We start from the raw sequence: 10963 nt of genomic DNA, 5'->3' as shown, positions 1-10963 counted from the left end.
GTTGAGAGAAAATAGGGAAAGCAGAGAGATAAGGAACAAGGATCGCTCCAACCTGGTCATGAGGTGGTGTTGCTTAGGTCACCCTCTGCCCAAGAGATGAAGTCCGATGAGTAACGGAACATGGACCATGAGGTCCAAGTGAGAGAAAACTGTTCATCTTTATTAGATTCCTCGGCCAACAGACGTTCAAGGTCCCTAATGCGGTCCACTTCAGTAGCCCATTCCCCCGGGGAAGGTACAGTCTTCGATTACCAATAACGTGAAGTCACTATTCTGGCTGCTGCCAAAAAGTAACGCAATACATCTTTTTTTAATGGACTTGAATATTCCCGGGAGCATGGATAAGAGAGCTATCTCAGGTGTAGAGGTCACCATCAGCTTGCAGTATAATAGGAAGATCTGTTGCCAGAATTTCTATATGGGAGGGCAATCCCACCAAACGTGGAGCATGGTACCCCTGGAGCTTGGACACCGCCAACATGTATCAGGTGGCGTCGAGTTGAAATGATGTATAGTCGAAGGGCATCTATACCACCAATTTGAACCCTTTTTCTTGAGTTTTAGTGGTTAGAGAGAGTTTGTGTGTCAGAATAAAATATTTTTGCCAGTAAATGAGGGAGACAGAGTGTTGTAATTCTTTTTCCCAAGCCCTTGTGTAGGGTGGTAAGTCAGGGTAAGAAGCATTCAGCAAAAGGGAATGAAGCTGAGATACCACGTGCGTTGGAAGTTCGGTTTGGAGGAGCATGTCCTCAAAGCTTGTCGGTTCAGCAAGAATATTTGTTACGGATGGGAAGGTTCGGATATAGGAAGTTAATTGTTCTTTCTGGAGCCACTGCATAGGGTACTGAGAAGGTGCTTTGGAAGGGGTATCTGGCCTTAGAGTGGGGTCTGCTCGGAGAACCTGGGAAAGCCTCCTATGGTCTTCTTTTCGCCAAGGTCCAAAGCTAGTCACATGCATAGCTGGTGGGAAGGCCAGAGTCCCAAACAAGGGAGTCATAAGCCCAGAGGGGTTTGATATGTTCCTGCTAGATATCAAGCGATCCCAGATTTGGATCATTTGACGAGTAAGGTGACAGAGGGTGTACGAACCCCTACGGTTTGCGGGTATGGTCCATGGAAGAGCTGAGAGTTCAGTTGGGTTCATATGGCTTTCCAAGTGAATCCAGAGCTTAGTCGTAGAGTAATGAAACCAGTTGAGTATGCAAGTATCGCCGCCTTATGGTGAAGTGGCAACGAGGGTCAGTTTATATGGCCATAGTTATGTGTGTAGTAAGACTGATTTAGAATTTCAGCTAAGAATCATATTTCTTGTATTTCATGTTGAAACTACTTGTGACAGGTTGTGGTTAAAGACACTGGACTTACTCACTCCCCCTCCCATATAGAAACCTGCTGAGTTGTTCCTCTTTCTGTGCAAGGAAAACGAAAGTTTTGCATAAGGTTTAAAAATATATATGTTTTGCAGAACTTGTCTGATTTAGCATGCGTAGGTTGATTTTAGGTTGATTTTTAAAAGGTTAGAATGTTTTGTATAACGGAAGTGTACCGCCTGTTTGCTTGTGACGCAATATGCTGAAACTATATGTACACTGTATGAGCTGTATTTTGGACACTTGACATATAGACAAGAGTCGGGTCAAGTGTGTCCACTTTTTTTGCCAAAAAAGGTGGAAAAAATCTCCCATACTAGAGTCCTGTGTCCAGCAACATCATTTTACCGATATTCTGTCTTAAATCTGCTACTTCATTGGTACAACTGCCGGGGTGTAGCAAGATGGCCGCCGTTACTTATTAGGTCCTTCAGGCTGGCATACAGGAGTGGCACAGGGAGGATTGCAGACCACGATCAGCAGGCTGGATATCTCCGGTGTCCGTGTAGTGAGAGAACCAGGCGCAGGACAGGTAGGAAGGCCTGGAGGCAGCGTTGGCACAGTAGCCGGGTGGAGCAAGATGGCCGCCGCTCCCCATGCTAAGGCCGGAGCTGCAGTCTGTCTCTTAGGCGGCTGGAACACAGGGGATCGCTGCGCCAATGGTCCCAGGTGGCGCACTGACAGTCTGGGGGACCCCGGGGGTTCTTGGAGGAAGCAGGGCAGGTCCGCTGGTGAAGAAAAACCCCAGATGTGCTCCAGGACGGCAGGAGCTCTCCACAGGTACGTCCGCTCAGACCTCCTTTCGGCCACGCCCCCCAGCTTGCCTTATTTTTATACTGGTGTACATCCATATACTCATGTTATATGCTGGCTGCAATACTTAATCCAATTACTTTGATTAGATTACTGGTATTTTCCCAGGAAGGCAATCCTCTTTGTTCACAGAGGCCCTATCCTGGGCAGAGGCACTGCCAACTTTATTATCAATCCCACTGTTCCAGTTAGTAAATGTTCTGGTTCTCTTATTTACCTACACGTTTAGCACAATATTATTTTTGAGAAGGACCATTTCTCATTACCACCCTTCCAAAACAGGACTACAGTATCTTCTATTTTATGAGGTGGTCTTTAGAGCTATCATGAGAAGCTAGTGCAAGGGTTTCCTTAAAGTGGTTGTAAAGGCACAAGTTTTTTTTCATCTTATCACATTCTATGTGTGCAGCAGCCCCCTAATACTTACCTGAGCCCCATCTCATCTCATCATGTTACACGAGAGCCTCGGCTGTCTGGAACTCTCCCTCCTGTTTGGCTGAGACACAGCAGCGGGCACCATTGACTCCTGCTGTTGTCAATCAAAGTCAATGAGCCAATGAGGAGAGCGAGGAGGCGGGGCCGAACCGCGGCTCCGTGTTTGAATGGACACAAAGTAGTGGCTCGGCTCAGGTGCCCCCATAGCAAGCTGCTTGCTGTGGGGGGCACTTGGCAGAAGGGAGGGGCCAGGGGCACCGGCGAGGGACCGAGAAGAGAAGGATCTGGGCTGCTCTGTACAAAATCACTGCACAGAGGAGGTAAGTATAACATGTTTGTTATTTTTAAACAAAAAAAATAAGGCTTTACTATCACTTTAAGGGGGGGGGGCTTTTTCCCTAACACCAAATCCTCTTCCTTTATTGCTGTCAGTGGCACTAAGATATAAAGTTTCATAGGTTTAATGGGGGGCCTACTAAAACCGATGTCAGTTTTATTTCGAGCCCCACTGTGAATCTCAGGTACAGTACAGTGTTTGGAATGAAGCAAAAAATGTGCAGCAAGAGCATACAGAATGGGGCTGTGTGGGAGAAGGGATGGACATCACATGGTAAAGAATGGGGTGAGAGAAAAATATAAATTGTACAGAACCGCGTAGAGAATGGGTCAGCATAGATGAGGATCTGGATGGGGCCGGGCGGCACAGTTAAACTGCAGAGGCACCAACTGAGGTAGTTCCACCACTGGTGCTAGGACAGGGACACTGTAGTTGTCTTCACACCCCTGATCCCAGGACACGGCTCGGGACACAACTCTCGTGGGACAGCTCACTAAAAAGCGGGAATGTCCCTGCAACTCAAGGACATTTGGTAATTAAAGTACATGTCATCCTAATGTGGAAGTCAATTGGAATGGCTGTGATTGTGTCACTCATACCGTGTTTGGGAGAACTTCCTCTAAATCACTGGTGAGAATAGCTTTCATATAATGCTGCCAGTACACTGATTACAGCCCTGTCTGACAATTTAAATAAAGGCTATTAAACTTGTAACAGCAGTTGATAAAAAAAGGAGGGCGATTCAATCAGAGCACTACTATAAAAAATTATTGAGAGGTTATGTTCTTTTACAAAAGTTTTGAGTTTTCAAAAATCTAGGTACAAACAGGATGTGTTTGATTTTTAGTGCAATTCAACATATGTATTACAAGATGACACATTTCCATCCATGCTGATACACCAATGTACTGCAAAGATAAGGATGATTACTGATTAACGGGTCTCAAGTATCAAAAAGTTCAAAAAGTAAATACGGAGTAGGGATATACAGTGGGTATAGAAAAGAATCAACCCCCTTTAAAATAATCACATTTTGTTGCTTTGCAGCCTGAAATGAAGACAGACACAGTTTTTGTTTTACCCAGCTGTATTTATAAATAAAAAAAAAAATTTCAAAAACAGAATCAGAATTGGAAAAAAGAAAACCCCCTCCTAAAAAAAACTCAGTCGGGTGTAGCTAATCACCTTCTCAATGGCACACAAAGCCATTTGACTTTCAACTGTGATCAGCTGTGGCCATTTTGATTAGCTTAGCATGAAATGAGCTTTCCTGGAGCATTTCAGTCCCTGGTAGTGCAACTTAAGCAAACAATCAGCTATGGGTGGCAAGGCACTGTCAAAAGATCTCCAGGATAAAGTTGTGGACAGGAACAAGTCAGGAAATGGATGCAAAAAAATATCAAAGGCTTTATCAATGCCTAGAAGCACAGTGAAGTCTATTATTAAGACCCCTTTCACACTGAGGCGCTTTTCAGGGGCTTTCATGCTAAAAAAAGTGCATGAAAAGCTCATAAAAACCTATTTCCATTAAAATCAATGAATGCTTTCACACTGGGGCAGAGCACTGGCAGGGCAGTGAAAAAACGCCCCTCTCCATTGAAATGAATGGAAAGCTCTTCAAAAGTGCTCAGTGTTCTACTGGTAGTTTAGAAGTGCCTCAGTGTGAAAGGGGTCTAAGAAGTGGAAGGTATTTGGTACAACACAGACCCTCCCTGGATCAAAGAGCTGGGAGGAAACTGGCCAGAGAGGCTACCAAGAGACCTACAGCAACTCTGAAGCAGCTGCAGGAATTTAGGACAAAAGTGTGGTCATTATGTACATGTGTCAACAATATCACAAATTCTCCACAAATGTGGCTTGTACAGAAGGGTCGCAAGAAAAAAGCCACTCCTCTAGAAAGGCCATATGCAGTCACAACTGAGCTTTGCCAAAACTAAAATTGAATTATTTGGCCTCAACACCAAACGATATGTCTGGCGGAAATCCAATACAGCTCACCATTGACCCAAAGCACACAGCAAAAATGACCACACAGTGGTTGAAGGAGAAAAAGGTAAATGTTCTTGCATGGCTTAGTCAGAGGCCAGACTTAAACACCATTGAAAATCTGTGGAATGACTTAAAGAATGACTTGAGGACTACAGTCCACAAACATCACCATCAAATTTAACTGAACTTAAGCAGTTCTGCAAAGTGGGCAAATATTGCAAAGTCTAGCTGTGCAAAGCTAGTAGAGACATTTCCCAACAGACTAAAGGCTGTAATTAAAGCAATACACAAGGGAGTGATCCTTTTTCCAACTCAGCGATTCTGTTTTGGATTTTTGTTTATTTTTTGCTGACATGCTGGTGTTATATCTTTCACTTGGATGTTATAAGTTGCACTGAGAAAATACAGCTAGATAGAACAAAAACTGTGTCTGTCTTCATTTCAGGCTGCAAAGCAACTAAATGTAATTATGTTAAAGGGGTTGATTCGTTTTTATACCCACTGGAGGGTTATGATAAAGGTCAGGTGTAGGAAACAGGAGGTCGGCTACAAGATAAAAGTGGTCTCTGCGGCGGATTCGCCGCAAGATCACTTTTATCGGTGGTGGGAGAGGGCCCCCTGCCCCCCTGCCGCCGCGATCCGGTGCCCTCTGCCGCTTACTGGAGCCGTCGGCAGCGGCGGAGGCGATCGCGTCTGTCCCCTGGGCTGACATGGAGATGAGTGAGGGGAAGATGGCCCCCCACCCGTCTACATGACACTGCAGGGCGGAAGTGACGTTTTGACCTCTTAAAGGCACATTTTTTCAATGTCATTTTTTCAAATGATTATTTTTTTTATTTTATTGCATTTTAGTGTAAATATGAAATCTGAGGACTTTTTGATCCCAGATCTCATATTTAAGAGGACCTGTCATGCTTTTTTCTATTACATGGGATGTTTACATTCCTTGTAATAGGAATAAAAGTGACCCAATTTAAAAAAAAAAAAAAAACAGTGTAAAAATAAATAAAATCAAGTCAAATAAATAAGAAAATTTTTTTTTTTAAAGCTCTCCGTCCCGACGAGCTCGCGCGCAGAAGTGAACGCATACGTGAGTAGCGCCTGCATATGAAAACGGTGGTCAAACTACACATGTGAGGTATCGCCACGATTGGTAGAGCAATCATTCTAGCTCTAGACCTCCTCTGTATTGCAAAACATGCAACCTGTAGAATTTTTTAAACGTCGCCTATGGAGATTTTTGAGGTTAAAAGTTTGACGCCATTCCACGAGTGGGCACAATTTTGAAGCGTGACATGTTGGGTATCAATTTACTCGGCGTAACATTATCTTTCACAATATAAAAAAAAAATAGGTTAACTTTACTGTTGTCTTATTTTTTTATTCAAAAAAGTGAATTTTTTCCAAAAAAAGTGCGCTTGTAAGACCGCTGCGCAAATACGGTGTGAAAAAAAGTATTGCAATGACCACCATTATTATTCTATAGGGTGTTAGAAAAAAAACAATATATAACGTTTGGGGGTTCTAAGTAATTTTCTAGCAAAAAAAACTTTTTTAAACATGTAAACACCAAAATCTCAAAACGAAACTCTCCTCCTGCCACATACCAATTTACATTTGCTCAGAATGTTCACCTTCAAGGACCTTGCACCTTGTACCTTACCAGCTGCTATGACATATCCAAACCAAACCTGTAACTGTCCCCAATAGAATGTAATAACCATCCAACAAAACCTAAAAAAGGGAGGGAAGGTGGCAAGTTTTCCCAATGCCAGCTCGCTTTCGACTGAAGACTTCCTAGGATCCTTTTACCAACCATCCCTTGAAGCCCCCTCTGTTCCTGCCTGGCCCACCAAACTGGTAATTACCCCCTGATCTAGCTTTCTTGCTTCCTCCTCCTATGCTCACCTCCTGAACTTCTTCAGAGCCTCTCCCATCCTCTGGAACTCCTTACCCTAGACTGTCCAAATATCTCCTTCTTTGTCCACCTTTAGGTGATCCCTAAAAACTCATCTCTTCAGGGAAGCCTATCACACCTACACCTAACCTCTGAACTTATAATTATTCCATTAGCTCATCCCCCACAGTTATTAACTTGTATATCAGTTGTCCCACCCTATTAGGTTGTAAGCTTTCAAAATCAGGGCCCTTCTAACCCTCCTGTATTGTATTGGATTGTAACTGTACTGTCTCCCTTTCCAAACTTAGGGTGCCAAATAAATCCTAAATAATAATAGTAATAATAATAATAATACAAAAATATAATTTTAAAGCCCAAACTGTTTTTCTTCCATTAATTTTGAGGTTGTTTTGAGTCCCTGCCAGGTTTTTATTCTGTTTGTGTCCTCATCAGGGACATTTATACTATTTGTCCTGGTGACCATTGTCACAGGGACTGAAAATTGGAAATTTTGAGTTGTCACCAGAACTGTAATAAAGGGGAAATTGGACACTTTTTTCTGGAGACAGTTTTAACCATTATCAATCCAAAATGAAAAAAAAAAGCTTTAGCTACTCCCTAAAAAAAGAAATGGCACGCGGCATGAAATATGAATGTGAGGAGGGACATTTGAAAGGAAAAGCATTAAGGTGTTTCTTAACCACTTCGGCCCCCGAAGATTTTACCCCCTTCCTGACCAGAGCACTTTTTGCGATACGGCACTGTGTCTCTTTAACTGACAATTGCGTGGTCGTGCGACGTTGCACCCAAACAAAATTGACGTCCTTTTTTTCCCACAAATAGAGCTTTCTTTTGGTGGTATTTGATCACCTCTGTGGTTTTTATTTTTTTGCGCTATAAACAAAAAAAAAGAGCGAGAATACTTTTTACTTTTTGCTACAGTAAATATCCCCCAAAAAATATATAGAAAAGGAATTTTTTCCTCAGTTTAGGCCGATATATATTCTTCTACATATTTTTGGTAAAAAAAAATCGCAATAAGCGTATATTGATTGGTATGCGCAAAAGTTATGGCGTTTACAAAATAAGGGATAGATTTATGGCATTTTTATTATTAATTTTTTTTTTTTATTATTAGTAATGGCAGTGATCTGCGATTTTTATTGTGACTGCGACATTGCGGCGGACACATCGGACACTTCTGACACTATTTTAGGACCATTGTCATTTATATAATGATCAGTGCTATAAAAATGCACTGATTACTGTCTAAATGACACTGGCAGGGAAGGGGTTAAACACTAGGGGCGATCAAGGGGTTAAGTGTATCTTAGGGAGTGATTCTAACTGTGGGGGGGGGATGGGCTAACTAGGACATCACAGCCATCATTGCTCCGGTTGACAGGGAGCAGTAGCTCCCTGTCATGTCACTAGGCAGAACAGGGAAATGGCTTGTTTACATAGCACACGCCCACAATAGCGCATCTTAAAGGGGACGTACCTGTACGCCCATTTGCGCAGCCGTGCCATTGTGCCGACGTATATCATTGTGCACTGGTCGGCAAGCGGTTAAACCTCAATTTTCTTTTTCTTTTTGCAGAATTAGATCCCTACATATGCCAGTTGAGCAGAAGACAATAACTGTTTAAAGCCCAACTCCGTGCATTTTTTTTCTATATGCAGTAGGGCTGTGCCCGCACTGCAAGGGTCAACTGCTCATTTAGTCCAGGAGCTTATGCTCACCCGATCCTTCGATGATCCAGGAAAATGAAACTCCCCCACGGTCCAGCAGTGTATTGTTCCTATTGTATATTGTATATTGTATATATTTCCACTCTCCTCTACAATAGAAAAAATGTTGCCTGAAGTTCAGCTTAAATTTAAAAAAAAGTACAGAAACGCAACTCACTTGCCGACCGTAATATGTATATATACATTGCCGCTTGCAAGTGGTTTATATAATGTGTTTTTTCCACCAAAAAAATATTCTATAGGGTCTCTGCAAAAAAAAAAAAAAAAATTATTCTCACAAAAAATACAGATTTTTACTTGTAAACAAAAAGTGCCCAAAAAGGCTTGGTCTTTAAAGTTGAGCTCCACCCAAAAGGGGAAGCCCTGTTTGTCTGCCTCCCCCCCCCCCACCGGTGCCACATTTGGCACCTTGTGGGGAGGAGGGGTACATGGTTTTGACAGGTACCCGCTCCCACTTCCTGCTGAGTTTGCTGCGGCCCTCGCAACAGCTAGCCCATTGAGAAAGCGCAGCGCAATTCCCGCATGCACAGTAAGAAACTTGTTGTGTTGAATGTAGTCTCGGGGGGTTGAATGTAGTCTCGGGGGTTGTAGTCTCAGTTGTGTTGAATGTAGTCTCAGGGGGTTGAATGTAGTCTCGGGGGTTGTAGTCTCAGTTGTGTTGAATGTAGTCTCGGGGGGTTGAATGTAGTCTCGGGGGTTGTAGTCTCAGTTGTGTTGAATGTAGTCTCGGGGGTTGTAGTCTCAGTTTTGTTGAATGTAGTCTCGGGGGTTGTAGTCTCAGTTGTGTTGAATGTAGTCTCGGGGGTTGTAGTCTCAGTTTTGTTGAATGTAGTCTCGGGGGTTGTAGTCTCAGTTGTGTTGAATGTAGTCTCGGGGGTTGTAGTCTCAGTTTTGTTGAATGTAGTCTCGGGGGTTGTAGTCTCACTTGTTTTGAATGTAGTCTCGGGGGTTGAATGTAGTCTTGGGGGCTGTGGTCTCAGTTGTGTTGAATGTAGTCTCGGGGAGTTGAATGTAGTCTGGGGGGTTGTAGTCTCAGTTGTGTTTAATGTAGTCTCTGGGGTTGACGGAATTTGTCAGGTGAATGGCTGGTTTTAACACTTATATCATCCCAACACCCTGCTTATATCATCACTTATATCATCCCAACACCCTGCTTATATCATCACTTATATCATCCCAACACCATGCTTGAAATGTATTTCTATTATTACATTACATTATTATAGACCACCCTCCCTCAGTACAGACCCCCCCCGAGTATAGACCACCCACTAAATACAGACACCTCCTCCATCAGTTTAGACCCCCCTGACTAAGAATAGACCCCCTTGCTCAGTACTGACCCTTCTCCCTCAGTACTGACCCCCCTGCCTCAGTATAGACCCCCCTCAGTACAGACCCCCCCACTAAGTACAAACCCCCCTCCCTCAGTATGGACACCCCCCACTACGTACAGACCCCCCACAGTACCGACCCCCCTCCCTCAGTACAGACCCCCCACTAAATACAGAAACTCCCTCAGTACAGACCTCCCCACTAAGTACAGAACTCCCCTCAGTACAGACCCCCCACAGTACTGACTCCCCTCATTCACTACAGACCCCCCATAGTACTGACCCCGCTTCCTCAGTACAGACCCCCCCACTAAGTACAGAAACCCCCTCAGTACAGACCTCCCCACTAAGTGCAGAACCCCCCTCAGTACTGACCCCCCCACAGTACTGACTCCCCTCATTCAGTACAGAACCCCCCTCAGTACAGACCCCCCCACAATACTGACTCCCCTCATTCAGTACAGACCCCCACATTACTGACCCCCTCCCTCAGTACAGACCCCCCCACTGTACTGACCCCCTCCCTCAGTACAAACCCCCCACTGTACTGACCCCCCTCCCTCAGTACAGACCCCCCTCTAAGTACAGACCCCCCCCACAGTACTGACCCCCTCCCCTTCCACTTGTGCTAGTAGAGAGCTGGGGGTCGGAAATGTGCTGGGGGGGTGCTTTTTACCTTTTTCCTGATCTCCCTCCTCAGTCCATCTACATACATATAATAATATAAGCTTTCAACAGTCCTCCGGCTCCTGTGTACATGGAAACAGCCGAGGAGGGGGAGGCAGCTTCGGCCCGCTCTGCGGTATGAGCCAGGGATACAGCCAGGGGCAGAGCCACGGAGATCGTAACCCAGACTGCAGTGCCGGTGAATTAGTGTCTTTGGGGCTGCCCCCGCTGACAGCCTCGTCCGGCATGGTGGAGAATGTTAGGCACAGAGGAGGAGAAAGTTAACTTCTCCTCCGCTTTGCATGCTGGGCAGAGTTGTGGCTTTGAGGTCACTGGTTGCTAGCCGCCAGGCGGCCCTAGCAACAGT

The sequence above is a fragment of the Aquarana catesbeiana genome, linkage group LG02, assembly GCF_042186555.1.
Source record: "Aquarana catesbeiana isolate 2022-GZ linkage group LG02, ASM4218655v1, whole genome shotgun sequence".
Taxonomy (NCBI): domain Eukaryota; kingdom Metazoa; phylum Chordata; class Amphibia; order Anura; family Ranidae; genus Aquarana; species Aquarana catesbeiana.
Note: the sequence above shows the minus strand (reverse complement) of the source record.